Source organism: Mesoplodon densirostris, chromosome 14 (assembly GCF_025265405.1).
Source record: "Mesoplodon densirostris isolate mMesDen1 chromosome 14, mMesDen1 primary haplotype, whole genome shotgun sequence".
Taxonomy (NCBI): domain Eukaryota; kingdom Metazoa; phylum Chordata; class Mammalia; order Artiodactyla; family Ziphiidae; genus Mesoplodon; species Mesoplodon densirostris.
Genome location: NC_082674.1, coordinates 5940452 through 5955293, shown reverse-complemented (window position 1 = coordinate 5955293; position 14842 = coordinate 5940452).

Here is a 14842-nt window from a genome sequence, read left to right as displayed (position 1 = left end):
GGGACCGCAGGCAGAGTGCATTGCCTGGCCAATATGAGACTCACTAGCTGGAAATACATGGGCCAATTATTATATGAAGGAGCGAATGAATTTGGGGAACAAAATAAAAATAACTGCTAGGATAACAAGTATCAATGGTGAAATTCTGACACTTAAGTGGTAAGTAAATGGGTTTCCTCATTGCTTCAAACATGGGTTATTTGAATGAAATGTGTGCTTTCTTTTTTCTCCATCCTTTGTGTGACTTGAAAGTTGTCTATCACCTTTGATAGGGGATTTTCTGCTGATCTGTCTGAGAAGGGACTTCGGGAATCTTCACATACACACACACACACACACACACACACACACACACACACACACACGACTTTTTTCAAGGGGTTTGACAATCCTTAGTCATTATTTCCTTAGGAACATTGAGGTCTGTGTCCTGTTCATTAATTTCAGGAATAAAATAATATCACAGATTTTCCATAAAAGGACTAGAAAGAATTTGAGATGATGTTATCAGTGGTTTCCCCCAAAAAGGTCCTCAGGTGTGGGAACCCACAGAAAAGAAGTGGTTTATTAAAAAGACCTTCAATAGTTGAAAACACCTTATGGGAATCAGACATTTACTCACATTTGGGCTATAGACTAATAAAACCATTGCTCTCTGCACTTGGATAGAGCTATGTACCCCTGTGTGTCCCCCCCTGCTCACTGTGGAGATAGACTAGGGGCATCTCTCGGGACACAGGCCTTTTCGTCAGACTTAAATTTGGAACCTGAGTCCACGTGGGGAGAGATGATTATTTCCCTGGTTTGAATGAGGATGCTGAGATTCCAGTAGGTTAGGCACAAGGTCCAAATTCATACAGCTCATTAGCACAGGGGCTGGAGATGAATAAATACGTCCTGCTCTGAGCCCAGTGCTCTTAGACACGCCGTGTTGTGTCTACACAGAAAGCATCCTTCAAATCTAGAGGGAGGCCTTTTTAAGGTACTAGACCTTTTCATTCACAGTACCTGGGGGTTGAGGTGGAGAAGTTAGGGAGGACATGCCCGTCTGAACTAGTAAGAGGCTGCAATCATAAAACATTTCTAGTTGAAAGAATACAATTTTACAGCGTTTAGGCATATGGAGATAGAATAATGAGAATCTGCTAACAAAGAATGAGGTGCTCAAAGTCATTATGGGACCTTAATGACCAAAGAACAATGTCTGAGTCTCAGTATGTCACTCGTGTGTGAATAGGTGTTTCTGCAGGGCTCGGGTTGCTGAAACGTCTACCAGTTTGACCACAAGAGAAACCAAGCTTATTCATGTTACTAGCTTCCTTGTAACGGGCTGGGAGGATAGTAGTTTCTTAATAAATAAGCACTGGTTAGACATTATTAAGAGTTATCCCCAAACACATATCAGAAGTGAAGGGTTTCCTTCTTTAGCTCCTCCAGGGACAACTGGCTGCCCACAGGATAATCCCCCAAATCCCCACAGGGGAATTCAAGGTCCCTTGCAAAGTGGCCACAGCTAAGCTTTCCAGCCTCCCCTGCAGGTCCTCTCGGATTCTCAGGCTAATATCCAGCCAGGCTCAAAGTTGCCCTTTACCCTGCATCACACCTTCTCTGCTTCCCTGCCTTTGCCCCATGTGGCTGCTCCTGCCCTGACTGCCCTTGCTCTCAGATCCTCCATCAGGAAATTTCTTCCTAACCGTCAGAGCTAAGGCTAAACATGTATCTTACCTACGGCTTCCCTTCAATCCACCCACTCCCCCGCCTCCCACCTGTAAAACCAAAGGTAATTGTTCCTCCTTCAGCGTTTCCATAACCCTTTAAGTCCAGAGAACGTGTCTCATTTGTCCTTGTGTCCTGTGGAATTGGTAAGTGGGGAGGTTCTGAGGTTTTCTTTGTAAGATAAGAATGGTACCCTGGAGCAGACGGTTGCCTGGGAGGTCTTGTGGGGCAGAGGGGATGGAGAGACCAGGATGTCCAGGTGGTCAGAGACAGAAACACCCCGACTTCTCCCCACAGTAACAAATCAGTGAAAACTCCTGGGCTCACTGGGTTGGCCCTGGCCTGGGAGGCAGGGAGGGCAGTGAGTCGCCCTGAGGCTGAGGCTCTTGAGAGCTGGGGCCGGGGGACGCTAGGCCTGCTGGCGCTCTAGGGGGAAAGGTGATGTTGTCGCTGTGAGGGCAGTTGTTATTGGCAATGGGCCCAAACCAGTCAGGAAGTCCTACCAGACCCACAGGGAGGGGATTACATGAAGGCACGAGTACCAGGAGGTGGGCACCATGGGGGCTCCCCCAAAACAAGAAGTGCGCAATGATCGTGCCCCAGGAAAGGGGTTAAAATTTCTGAGGATCGGGCCTCCCTGGTGGCGCAAGTGGTTGAGAGTCCGCCTGCCGATGCAGGGGATACGGGTTCGTGCCCCGGTCTGGGAGGATCCCATATGCCGCGGAGCGGCTGGGCCCGTGAGCCATGGCCGCTGAGCCTGCGCGTCCGGAGCCTGCGCGTCCGGAGCCTGTGCTCCGCAACGGGGGAGGCCACAACAGTGAGAGGCCCGCATACCGCAAAAAAAAAAAAAAAAAAAAAAAAATTTCTGAGGATCAAGGTGGATGGAGAAGTGAGGAAAAAATTCAGGGAGAAAGTAATCCTTGAGAGGTGCCTTGGGGAACTTGTGACTCTCATTTGCCCACTGAGGACCCATGAGTTGCTCACTGTTGCTTGAAGAAATAGACGAAGAGGCACAGCTCCACTTTGGACCAGCCTCTACCTGAAAAGCCCTGCCCTTTGAACCTCAGCGATAATGATTCCTGGCGTGTGTCTGTGGAACGAAACTGTCCTGGTTTGGAGCCCTGTGACCAACCGCAGAAGCCCAGCCGCTCACGGCCACGTGCTTCCCAACGGTGAATCTACGCGCCCTGATCCGCCTCTTTGCAGCTGCCCCAAGAGGATCAGGTTTAAAATACAAGAAAACTGCACTCAGGGCCAGTGTGCACTTGGCTGACAGCCTAGTCTTCCCAGCAACCTCGCTCCTTGCGTGGTCCTCCTGCACGCAGAGCTGTGTGTCCAACCCACGTGGTGAAAGTCCTCTGACTCGCAGCCATTAATCTGCTCACCTGGGCCAGGGGCGGAGCTCAGATATGGCTTCACTGGAGGCGGTTCAAAGTGGTGCTAAGTTGCAACGTGGCTCAAAATAGACTTCGGAGCAGAGATGGTGAGCATGTGGGCTGTGGTTTCCCAGCAGCTTCACCACATGCGGAGCTGACCCTCTGCTCTGTGGGCACAGGCTCGTGGGCAGCGGCAGGACCAGGATGTCCCAAGGGCTTCTTGCAGGAGCCAAGTGTGCAGACACTGGAGTGACTCCGTCCCTCCTTCCCAGAAGGGAAGATCGGTTTTAGACAAGGCTTTTGATTTCTACTCTTCTGCTTTCAGATCCCATCCTGGTATCGGAACACAGACACAGATAGGGGTAGGGGGGTCTCTAGTGTTTAATCATCTCACTGCTTCACATTTTCCAGGAATCCCAGGTAGTGGCCGGGTTTGCTCCTCTCACCAGAAGCTGGTTGTAGGGGATAAACAAACATTTGTCTCCAGATTAGTGGAGCTTTCAAAAAATGCTTTTAACGTTGTATTAACAACGTTCTTTTCTCTGAGGCCATTGTGTCCTACTGTCTGATTCCCCTGTAATGGATCACGTCTTCAGTGTAACTCTAAAATTTTACTTATTCCAGCTCATTTGGGGGAATATTCTGTTTGTTTTGGCATCAGCTTGTCACCCTAAACAATATTCACAACCTAAAAGTTGAGAGTTGACATCCTTTGTTTACTGACATGGCAGGCAGTTCCATTTATCAAGCTGAAAAGCAGCTGTCCTGCTCCTGGTTTGTGTCTGTTATGGAGAAAATGACCGGAAGCGCTTTGCCTGACCTAACATTTGCAAAATGTTTTTGGGAAATCCTGGGTCTCATACAGGTCATCACTACTCTCCTTTATGTGAGGAGTGTCTTCTGATCTGGATGGTCTTCTCTTGAATTGTATTAAGTATGTAATAAAATGATCATGAATAGATTGGTATCCATCAGGGCAGTCAACTCAATGCTTTCAGTGCAGGGAGGGTCGCGGGAATGGGGGAAGCTGCAGGGGGCAGGAAGGTGGGGACAGGGCAAGAAAGCACGCATCCTGCCTACAAACATTCACGTAGACTGGCCAAAACCTGTCTGCAGGCCAGAGGGCTTCCAGTCAGTGGGCCCCCATTTGATTTCTTGCACTGTATTCCTGCCTATTTGGAGCAACACAAATCCACAAGGTAGAGGATGCCTCTGCAGACCCCCAGACACATGTGTCAGTAGACGGGTCTGGTCCCAGCGGCACAGCTATGTAGCCTGCTCTGTGGACCCAATTAAGCACAATCAGATACCTGGGGCCCAGTAGTGCGGCTCCTTCCAGGGGTGTGAGAACTAAACTAACAGCATGAAAAGTGTTAACTAGAGGTGAGAGTGGGGTGTCTGTTGACCGGTGCCCCAGGCAAATTTCTGAATCTTGCGTATCCTCAGCTCCCTTATTTGGAAAGAAAGCATGACATCAGTCCTTCCCTGGGGGGCTTGCCGGGAGTGTCAACACGGAGAATTGGAGCATGCTCGGGGCTCAGCCAGGGGGCGCCCCTGCTCCTGGGGTCCTTCCTTCTGCGATCCCAGGAGACGGGAGGCATCCCGACCAGGACGTCAGAGCTGATGGAAAGGCACGGGGAGTTCAATTTTAGACCAAAGGACTTGCAACATGCTTTAGATGGCTCCAACCCTCGTCCTGATGCCTTGGCTTTCTCTGGGGGTCTCTGAGCCCCTGCTTCTCAGTTTTCTGTCTCTCATCTCCACCCCACATTCCACATCCTTCCAGGGTCTGGGTTGGTATTTGTTGAGTGAATCGGGGAGCCGAACAGAGGCTCCACTGGATGACCATGTGCTCCCTTTAGAAGCAGGCCTTCTTCCTCTCCAGACATCCGGGCTTGGCTTTCTCACCCTCTCAGGAGGTGACATCTCAGCCTGGTTTCTGGACCCCTCCTACCTTCATGGCTCCTTGAAAATCCCTCCTTTCCCTGTTATCTGACCCCCAGACTTCGCAGTACTCTGCTGGACACTGCATGTGCCTCCACTTCCCCGCCCTGTGCCTCAGGATTCTTCCCCCGAACTTCTGAAGCTGCATGTCTCAGATGAGTCACACAGATGTGCTCTGTGTCCTGCCACCCAGCCTTCAGTCCAGCTCTGCTGGTGGCCATCCATGCGGCCCCGGCTACTATCACAAAATACCACAGACTCAGGGGCATAAACAACAAAGGCCCCACCTCCAAATACCATCACACTGGGGGATAGGTTTTCAACATGAATTTGGGAGACACAGTCTGTAGCACTCATCCCATTCTTCTTTACTGTGTCAAGCCCTGGTACCGTCGCCACTCCTCTCTGCTCCTGTGCAGAGACCCTTGGCCAGACTGCCACCCACAGAGCTTTCCAGGTTGACCTCCAGGGTCTGAGTCAGGGCCATGTCCTCCCCACCCCCAGCATTCGGGTCTTTTCCTTCTGCACAGGAACCGGCATCGTTCTCTACCCGCGTGTCCTCTCCAGCTGTACCCACCCTGCTTCTCACAGGGGGAACAACACTCATCATCCCTGGGAGGAACTGACAACTACAGGCAATGTGCCATTGCAGCTTCATGGAGAGTCAATTTTACTTTAACTTTGGGGAAAAGCGGTGACGTCAGTTTTCACTTAAGATACAGACACATACACATGCATACCTACACATGTCTGTATGGACTATACTAGATTCAGGCAATGTTTAAAAATACAAAAAAAAATGTTTGAAGAAATGTCACGCATGTTGTTTCCGGTTTGGGCTGTGCACCCAGATTCTTACGGGTGGACGTTGTCTCTGTTGAGCGATTGGAAGGATTCTGGGCAGGGAGTGTTTCAGAAGAAGGATGAGCAAGACACTTCATCTTGAAAATTAATTTCAAAAACCAAAAACACAATTTTCCTGCCAGAGAAGGGCCTCCTCACCCCGTCTAATTTCCTCCCTGCTGTAAACCCAGGCTCCCAACCCTGAGTATCTGATGCTTTCCCTCTTTTCTGCTAATAACATGTGACAAACACTAATGATTCCTTATCTTCTAATATCTCCAGGATCTGCCCTTGTAGTTTTTTACTCTCAGAACTGCAGCCATAGTTCAGGCCTTCAGACTCTTACCCAGAGATTATTTCCACTTCATATTGGCTAGTCTCTCTGTTCCTTCTCTGTTCATTTCATCATAAAATTTTAATATTGTTTTGTTTGAGGTTGAAACACAAAGACACACAAAGAACAGAAATATGTACTTTTAGATCTCTTGAGGAAACTGCTAATGTGATGTTTTTGTTTCTCAAGGTTATAAAGTCCTACAGATAAAGCTCAGCTTTTAATAAAAAACATGGTAGACTCCAGCAAAGCTTATTACATTATGATCCCCCAAAGCTGCTGATTAAATTTTATGACCGTAGCAGAAGAAGAGAGCTACGTGGGAATCTGCGTTAAGGACCAAGGAAACCATGGCGGCCAAGCTAACTCCTGCTTTCACGGAACAATCTACAATGGTACCAACCACACTCCATGATAGCTGTTGTGTTATTGTATCCAGAAAACTGAGGCTTAGAAACGTTGAGTCATGCATCCCAGATCACACAAACTGTTCAATTCCAAGTCCATTATCTTTCCTTGAAACTGTACCCTCTCCTGTCTGGTCAGGAGAGTTGTCTTAGCATCCTGGATAGTGCTTTCCCATGGGAGTTGCCAAAATTTGTTTATTGAATGGATAGTTCAGTTAACATGGTGTCCTACATGCATATGGATATGTATATTTACGTATTTCAATTTAAACTTAAAAAGATTTGAAAGCTATGTAAATTCAAAACTAACTCAAGAACAACTTTTTTTTTTTACATTACCGAAATGATATGAAAATGACAGTAGGAACAAATTTCTTAGAGACTTGTTCATGTTATTCTTTGCTTTGACTTTTGCCAAAAGCTGTAAAAATCTAAAATTATGTGCATGGACCTTTCTATCCTAACCAATATCTGCTTATTACTGTAGGGAATGGAAAATAAAATACAGCCAAAGAAAAGATTACTAACTAGTTTTGATAAACAGCTTGTGACAGTCAGCAACTTTGATTCCAAGTGCTCTCAGGCCACAATTTGTGTGTGTTTATCTTTGTTAAGTATTGAGAACTTGTTAGATTATTTAACCTGGTCACTTACACACTGTCATACCACACTATTGGATGCAATGTATCTCTAATTTAGCAGGAAGAATGAAAGTTTCCAAAATGTTGGGAAGTAAAATCTTCTCTAGAAAACATGTATTTCACTTAACCTGCCCTTCGTCAGGGGGACGAGAAAGCAGTCATGAAGCACATACTTTCAAAACCAAGATGGAACAATGCCTCACTTTCCTGGCCCACTGCTTTCCTGAGGAGACACGCCGGGGGTCTCTCAGTTGGATTGTGGGGCGAGTAGCGGGAGGTGCCCTGGGTCACACATGTTTCTAATACTAAGTGCTAATGCTTGACTTTCAACTGGTTCCCACCCTTTAAAATCACAGACAGATTTAGAAGAAATACAGAAATGTTGTAGTAGTAAAGGGAAAAAATAACTTTCTTCATTGCAGATTTATGGTGCTTGCATGAATCACCTACCTCCGTGTTCATTTTTTTCAAAGTGAGGTGAGCTGATGAAGTTTGGTTGGTTTTGCTTCAGGCAGCCCCGCCGTGCCCAGGAGTTCCGACCTGCATCTCTCGATGAACCAGCACCCCCAGGAGCACCATGGCCAGCTTGTCCCTGCGCCTCCCTCAGCATTGCTCCAGGCGGCTGATGAGTCTCGGGCATCTCCCCAAACTAAAAGAAGGGACACGTCTTCCCCAGAATTACCGTGGTCTCTATGCCCTCATCAGAATTCCTCCAAATGACCTGACCTGGTTCCTCCACGCTCTTTCTCATTCCTTCATCTCTTATTTTATTTCTTTGCATTCTTCCTTGCTCTTTGCTGCTCTCTTGTCGAGCGGTACTGACCCAGGTAAGAGAGGCCCCTGCTCTGGGCCTTGTGTTTTAGAGAAGCCCCCTTCCCTCCTCTTCTAGCTGTGCGCCTCCCCAGAGGGCAAGGCCACCAATATGGCACCAGGAGCCTGGGCCCACGTGGAGCGCCCCCTGCCGGCCCCCTTCTAGACAATGCTCTGAGTACTCGTGACTCCAGAATTTCCTAACTAAACAGCTTGAGTCTTACTTGAGGGTCTGCATCAGCTTGTCCCAAGGGCAGACCACTCTGCTGCTGCCGGGAAGCCCACTCCTCAGCATGAGGGGGTGGCTGGAGCTTGGAGTTGCAGGCTGGGGGTTCCACACACATGCTCATGGGAGCCCCTGTGCTGGGGGAGGGAGCCGGGGGGAGCCAGGAGCAGGGGAGCAGGCTGGGGGCCAAGAGCCTTCCTTTGCACTGCCGTCCCAGGCTCCACAGACGTGAGGGGCAGGCGTGGGCTGGGGGACCCTGCTGAGCTGTCACACCTCACCACATTGCACCTTCAGCTGTGCGCACTTGCTGGCAGCTTAGAAGGGCTGGGACCTCTTGTCTCCCCGACGGTTTCCCTGACACCACCCCCCGCTATGGGGTAGGAAGCCAGGCCTGGCCCTAAAAGAGCATCTAAACAATGAGGGCTTTCAGACTCCATGATCCACCTCTGGCCAGGGCCTTCCCCTTTTGGGTCAGTGCCAGGTTGACTTAAGGCTCTCTCACTTTAGTGGTGGGAGTGTCATTATTAACCCAATATGTCACCATTTTCCAAACATTCTTTACCACTGGGAAGCATTTACGTACCTTGAAAGAGCACTGTGTGCTGGGTGGGACAAGATCACGCCCCAACTCTGAGCTCGGGTCCCTGCACTTCCCCTCCCTCACCCCCGTCCCTGTGTCCCACACAGATGAAGACCTGAGAAACCTGGATGGACCTGGCATTTGGAAGGTCCCTAGGAGAGGACACGGTTGGGTGGAGAGACATCTCAGAAGGGACCCGGGGCCGCACACTTCCTGGTGGCAACACGGCAGACTCGGGATGGCCCAGGAAATCGGTGTGCAGCACGCACTCCGTGAGCATCAGGTGCCCCATGCACGTGTCCCGCTCGCTCTACACAACTCCCGTCAGGCAGTGTCTGCTCCGCCATCTTGCTCTCAACCAACTGGAGGCCCAGATGGTGTCACACGCTTCCCGAGGCCACGCTGCTGTGAACCACTGGGGTTTGAATGCCGCTCTTTCTCATCCCACGTGCCTGTTCTTCTCACTTCTGCAAACATCTTCAAAGGACATCATCCTTCTGAAATTCTATGTGTCTCAAGACACAGGCACCGTCTCTTTTCTTGGATCCTTCTGTGGGCCACACAGGAAGTTGGGGGGGCACCCACTTACAGGATAAGGCAATCTTAGGGAGGACAAGAGGTGTGTTGTTCTGAGGGTTAGAGCACAATAATCCAGGGCATGCGTGCGTGCACACACACACACACGCACACGCACACACACGCACATGCATGCACGTGTGCACACACGCACGCACATGCGTGCACGCACACACAGAGGTTCTGGACAAAGTAGCCACTGATTCTGAGGTTAGAAATATTGATCTTTATTTGGCTTTAATCAGCTTATTTACAGAAGCTCCAGACTTCTTTGACTAGAGGGGCAGTGAGATCAGGTTTAACCACACTTTTACTTGGCTCCATTTATTAAGAACCAGTGTGCATCTTTGATTTGTCTAGAAAAAGTCGCAGATACGATGTTCGCCTTCTCTGCGTTCTGGCTCTTCCCGGTCCCACAGGAACCAACATGCTTCGTTGATCTGACTGTGGTTTTAGGAAACCTTGAACACCTGCCTGCCCCCTGTCACCGCGGTGAGCGCTGTTTCTGTGGCTCAGTTTGGATTTTGCCCAGACGGAGCACAACTGCACATTCCACCCCCTCCCCTCAGGCTGGCCCACCCCAGACACCACTCTAAACTGTGCTCCCAAAGCTGTAGTCAAGTTGTGAGTTTCAAGACACAGGATGGCCGCCCTGGGTCTCCTGGGGTTTCTTAGAGGGGGGGTCACTGCATGCAAGAGCCGTCCAGGCTCTGGTTTCTCCTCCCAAACCCTGGGGTTTGAACGGCAGGTCGCTAGCCAGCTTTCTGTCCTGCATGGGTGAGTCCTGCTGCTTCTCTACAGATCTTCTGAGTACAATAAAGCGGAAGCTCAAATTTCTCTCTCCCCACTTGTCAGCTGCCAATTCCCAAGCCAACTCTGATCTCACTTGTATCATAAAGTCCTTGAAACCTCTACTTACTCTTCAGTGGGTCTCTGGTACCTCATTTCTCACGCAGCAATGCAGCTGCAGGGTGGTCCTCTCTGGTCATCAGCTCCAGTCCTGACCCCAGCCCCCTTCCCAGGGGGCACACACAAGCCATACAAACTTCAAATCGTCAATTTTTATATTTGGTAGGGATCTTAGCAATGATCTAAGTAAGCCCTTCCATTTTTACACTTGATGAAGCTGGATTCAAGGGAGGTGAGATCCTTTGTCCAATCTCACCACCGTGCAGCTGGTCATCCGGTCAGAACCAGAACAGAGGTGCCTAGCACCCCATGTGGTGGTCCTTCCCTTGTCCCATGTTTGGGTTCCAGTCTCATTTATATCACTGGTTGTGGCTTGTTTATTTTCAAATTCTGCTAGCCTCCACGTATATATTCCTGCCCTGCTTTTTTCCAAAAAAAAAAGAAGTGGCTTGCCAGACTCTAATACAATAAAATAGCAATAAGTAGATAAGTTTTTAAAGGTTGATGTGAAGAAAAAAGATAGATAAAATGGTGTGATGGAGCCAGAGGGAAAGTTAGTCATGGGAATTTATGCCATAAGGTCCTACTCACTTAATGAATTTGGATTGCAAGTTAAGACATAGGCTTCCTGGCAACCAAGGCAAAAAGGGAAAGTGTGCAGTTAAAGCTTCACACTGTCCTTAAGAGAAAATAGTAATTGCTCAGAAGTAAGCCTCTCCTGGCCATATTTTGCCATACATTCTGTATTTGTTTCTTTTGTCTGAGACATAAATGTCAGGTCCCTCATTAAAGGAGGTGTAAGTTTTTTTGTTTGTTTTTATTTTTTTTCTACCATGCATTCCCTCCAGGTTGCTGTACCATTCCCTGGTTTCCTTCCAACCAAAGGCACATCCCCTTCTTGGAGTGATGGCTTGCAACTTCTCTTTGGTAACCAGCCTCCTGAGCTTTCCTAGCTGTTCATTCTTTGCTTCTGCCCAGGGCTGTCATCTTTCTTCAGAGCAGCTGCTGCTTGAGATGTTTGAGGCCGCTCATCTGCATTTGCCTGGTGCCTGAACAGAGCATCTGGATACACGGGCAAGAAGTCCTCAGTGTCGTGCTGTTCTTCGGCCCACTGGCAGCTGTAGAGGAGACACAGCAGGGGATCGGGGTCTCCTGTCACATTCCCCTCCTGCCACCATCCACTGTCTGCAGACCAGTGCTGTTGGGAAGCCTTGTCCCCTGCCTGTCACCTGGAGCCAAGGAATGCTCCAGGGCTCAGGTAGAAATGGCAGCTCAGAGACCGGGAAGAGAACACAGTCTGCCCCTAGCAGAAACCAGTCAAGAGTTGTTTTTCTAAAATTTTGATATACCATCTATTTTTATTGCCTTTCTTTGTCTATTTGCAAAGTCTCCACTCATCCTGGCAGCCAGGACCCTGATGTCAGGCAAGTAAGCTTAGCCCCGTTTCCCTTAGATACTCATGCCCATCTTCACATTTCTTGCCTGTTTCTATAAATTATGTGAAGTGACATAAAATTTCAGACAATGCAAAAGGGTAAGGTGAGTATCTAAGGGAGCCTGGGCTAAACTTACTTGCCCAGCACCAGGGTCCTGGCTGCCAGGATGATGGAGACTCGGGGATAATTTGAGTTCCATTACCTTCTAATGATGAGATACTACGGTTCCTTCTGTAACAACTTCAACTTTGAACTTCTTTTTCTCCTGGGCATCTTGTGAATTGACAAGCCGTCTCTGGACCACAAGTGGTCCCATTAACATGCTCAACAAGCACGTGACATACAAGCATCCAGTCATAGTACAACATTTGTGTAAAGCTTTACAGCACGGACTAATTGATTCTCAGGGGGGAAAGGATTACTTCTAAAAGCAGGTATTTTTGTGTCCTGTTTTGTTTTTAGACCTCTGCTGCTGTCACCAAAGTCATAGGACAGAGCCAGAAGACCTCACAGTTTGACCACCACGTTTCACAGCTCTGCCTTTCTTTTCAGATTTTCCATAGCTTGACCAAGGATGGGGAAGGGGGAGATGGTATTTGAGAGAGAACGCTGGTGGTGGAGGGAGATACTTTAACCCTGCTCAGCTAGTAGCATGCTGGGAGATCTCAGGGAGGTCACTTCACCTCTCTGTGCTTGTTTCCTTAGCTGTAAAAGGATGAGATGAATTAAATGATCTCTGCTGTACCTCTAAGACTAAGCATTCAGGAGTCTACATACTTCCTGACAAAGACTTTTCCTGGAAAAACGTCACATTTTGCCCAGCTTACAAATCTCAGGATTCTGTTTCATATTCAGTTCTCAGTTCCAGGGCCTCACACCCCTCTACAGCCCGTTACAAAAGCTGCAAGGGCAAAAATAAAGATCAAGAAACACAATGCAAAGAGTGAATCAGTCACTAAATCCCTCATTCCATACAGAAAATTATCGCCAGCTGTCGCACAATTAAATGCAGCAATCTTGCAGAGCTCCAGCAGTTCAAAGGGGAATGCACACGCTGCACGTCCAGCCAATCCACTTCCACAAAAACTCTGAGGATTTGAACACGAACACACATTTGTTCATCAGCTACATTTGTGTTTTCGTTAGAAGCTTTCCAACTCAGGACTTGGTGAACCAACAATGAGCTCTGTTCGTTTCTGCCCTGGGTTTTACACACACTGAGCCTTTAGTGTCCCTAAGAAGGTAGCTTGAAATTGTCCTTTTATTACAAGTGCTTCAGGACTATCTTAAGCTCTTATTGGTGCCCTGTATCAGGAACAGATAAGGGCAGCAGCATCCCTTTCCGTGAATTCACCATACACTGACTGTACATCTTCTGTGCCAGACAGTTTGCTAAGTTTCTGAGTATAGAATCAATTAGACAGGTTTCCTGCCATGAGGGAACTCAAAGCCTGGCATAACTGACAGGTATGGAAACTATAATACAATATTACAACATCATAAGGCTTTTCCTAGGAGCTTGGACCAAAAGAGCATCATGATGCTTGGAGGAACTAGAGAAAGCTTCTAGAAGGAACTATGTTAGGGCTGGGGCAAAGACAAGGCATGCATGGCTAGTTTCTAAACTTAATATAATCCTCTGTGATTAGGGATTTTTTTTTTGTCTTGGGTAAGAAACTTTTTAGATATTTTGAAGGGATGAAGATTATCACTTTGCATTATCTTCCAAAACCTTTATAATTTTGCTTTCCACATTTAGATTTATAATATATCTGGACTTGGTTTTTGTGAAGGTGAAAATTAAAGGTCCACTGTAATTTTTTTTCCAATATGGATGCCCTGTTGGGCATCGGTGCCATGTTGAATGTAGATAGAGAAAGTAGGAGTTCCATCTGGCTGGCAACCTCAAAGGAAAAGCTTTTGGTATTTCACTACAGGTTTTAGGATTTCTGTAGTGTTTTGACAGATGTTCATTATTAATTAAAGAAGTTCTTTCAAATTTCCCTTTGTTCACAGTACATATATTTTTTAATCATTACTAATTATTAAACTTTATCAAATTGGTTTGATCCATTTATAAAGATTACATGGGGTTTCTCCAATAATCTGTTAAAGTGGCGAATTACACTGATGGAATTTCTAATGCTAGAACAATCTTGAATTCCAGATATAAACTTAGTTTGGCCATAATGTATCAACTCTGGTATATATTGCTGGATTTGGAATACTAAGCTCTTTTTTTAGGATGTTTGCACTTATGTTTAAATGTCAGATTGTTCTATAATTTTCCTTTTTTTTTTTCAGACCTAACTGAGTTTTGGTTATCCAGGTTCTTCTTATATCTTATTTGTTGAGAGTACCTTTTTACCTCTTTTTTTTTTTTTTTTTTTTTTTTTTCATTTATCCTCTGGAAGACTTTGGGAAAGATTGGTGGAAATTGCTGTTGAAGCTGTCTGGGCCTGATATAATCTTTTTAAGGAAAAAGTTTTGTCATTAATTTATTTAAATTAATTGAGTCAATTCTGGTAAGACGTTTCTCTAGGAATTTGCTCATTTCATTTAAATGTTTGATATTGGCATAAAGTGATAAATCCCCTCTTTTTCATTTTGGATCATGCTTTCTCCTTCTCCACTTTTTCCTCCCTCTTTCTTAACCAATGTTGCCAAAAATTTATCAATCATTTTAGTTTTTTCCAAGAATCAACTTTTGGCTTTTTGACTTTCTCTATTGTGTCACTTTTTAAAAATTTTATTGACTCCTGTATTTAAATAATTCTGTACTTTCAATTGTGTATGGGGTATTAGTCTAGTCTGTTGACATGGATGTTTAGCTCATTAATCTTCAGGGTTTCTTTCTCTTCTAATATATGCATTTAAAAAGATCCCCCAAAGAAAAAAAGGGGGAGGGGTAAATTAGGAGTTTGGGATTAACAATACACACTACTGTATATAAAATAGATAAACAATAAGGACCTACTATACAACACAGGGGATGATATTCAATATCTCATAGTAACCTATAAGGAAAAAGAATCTGAATCACT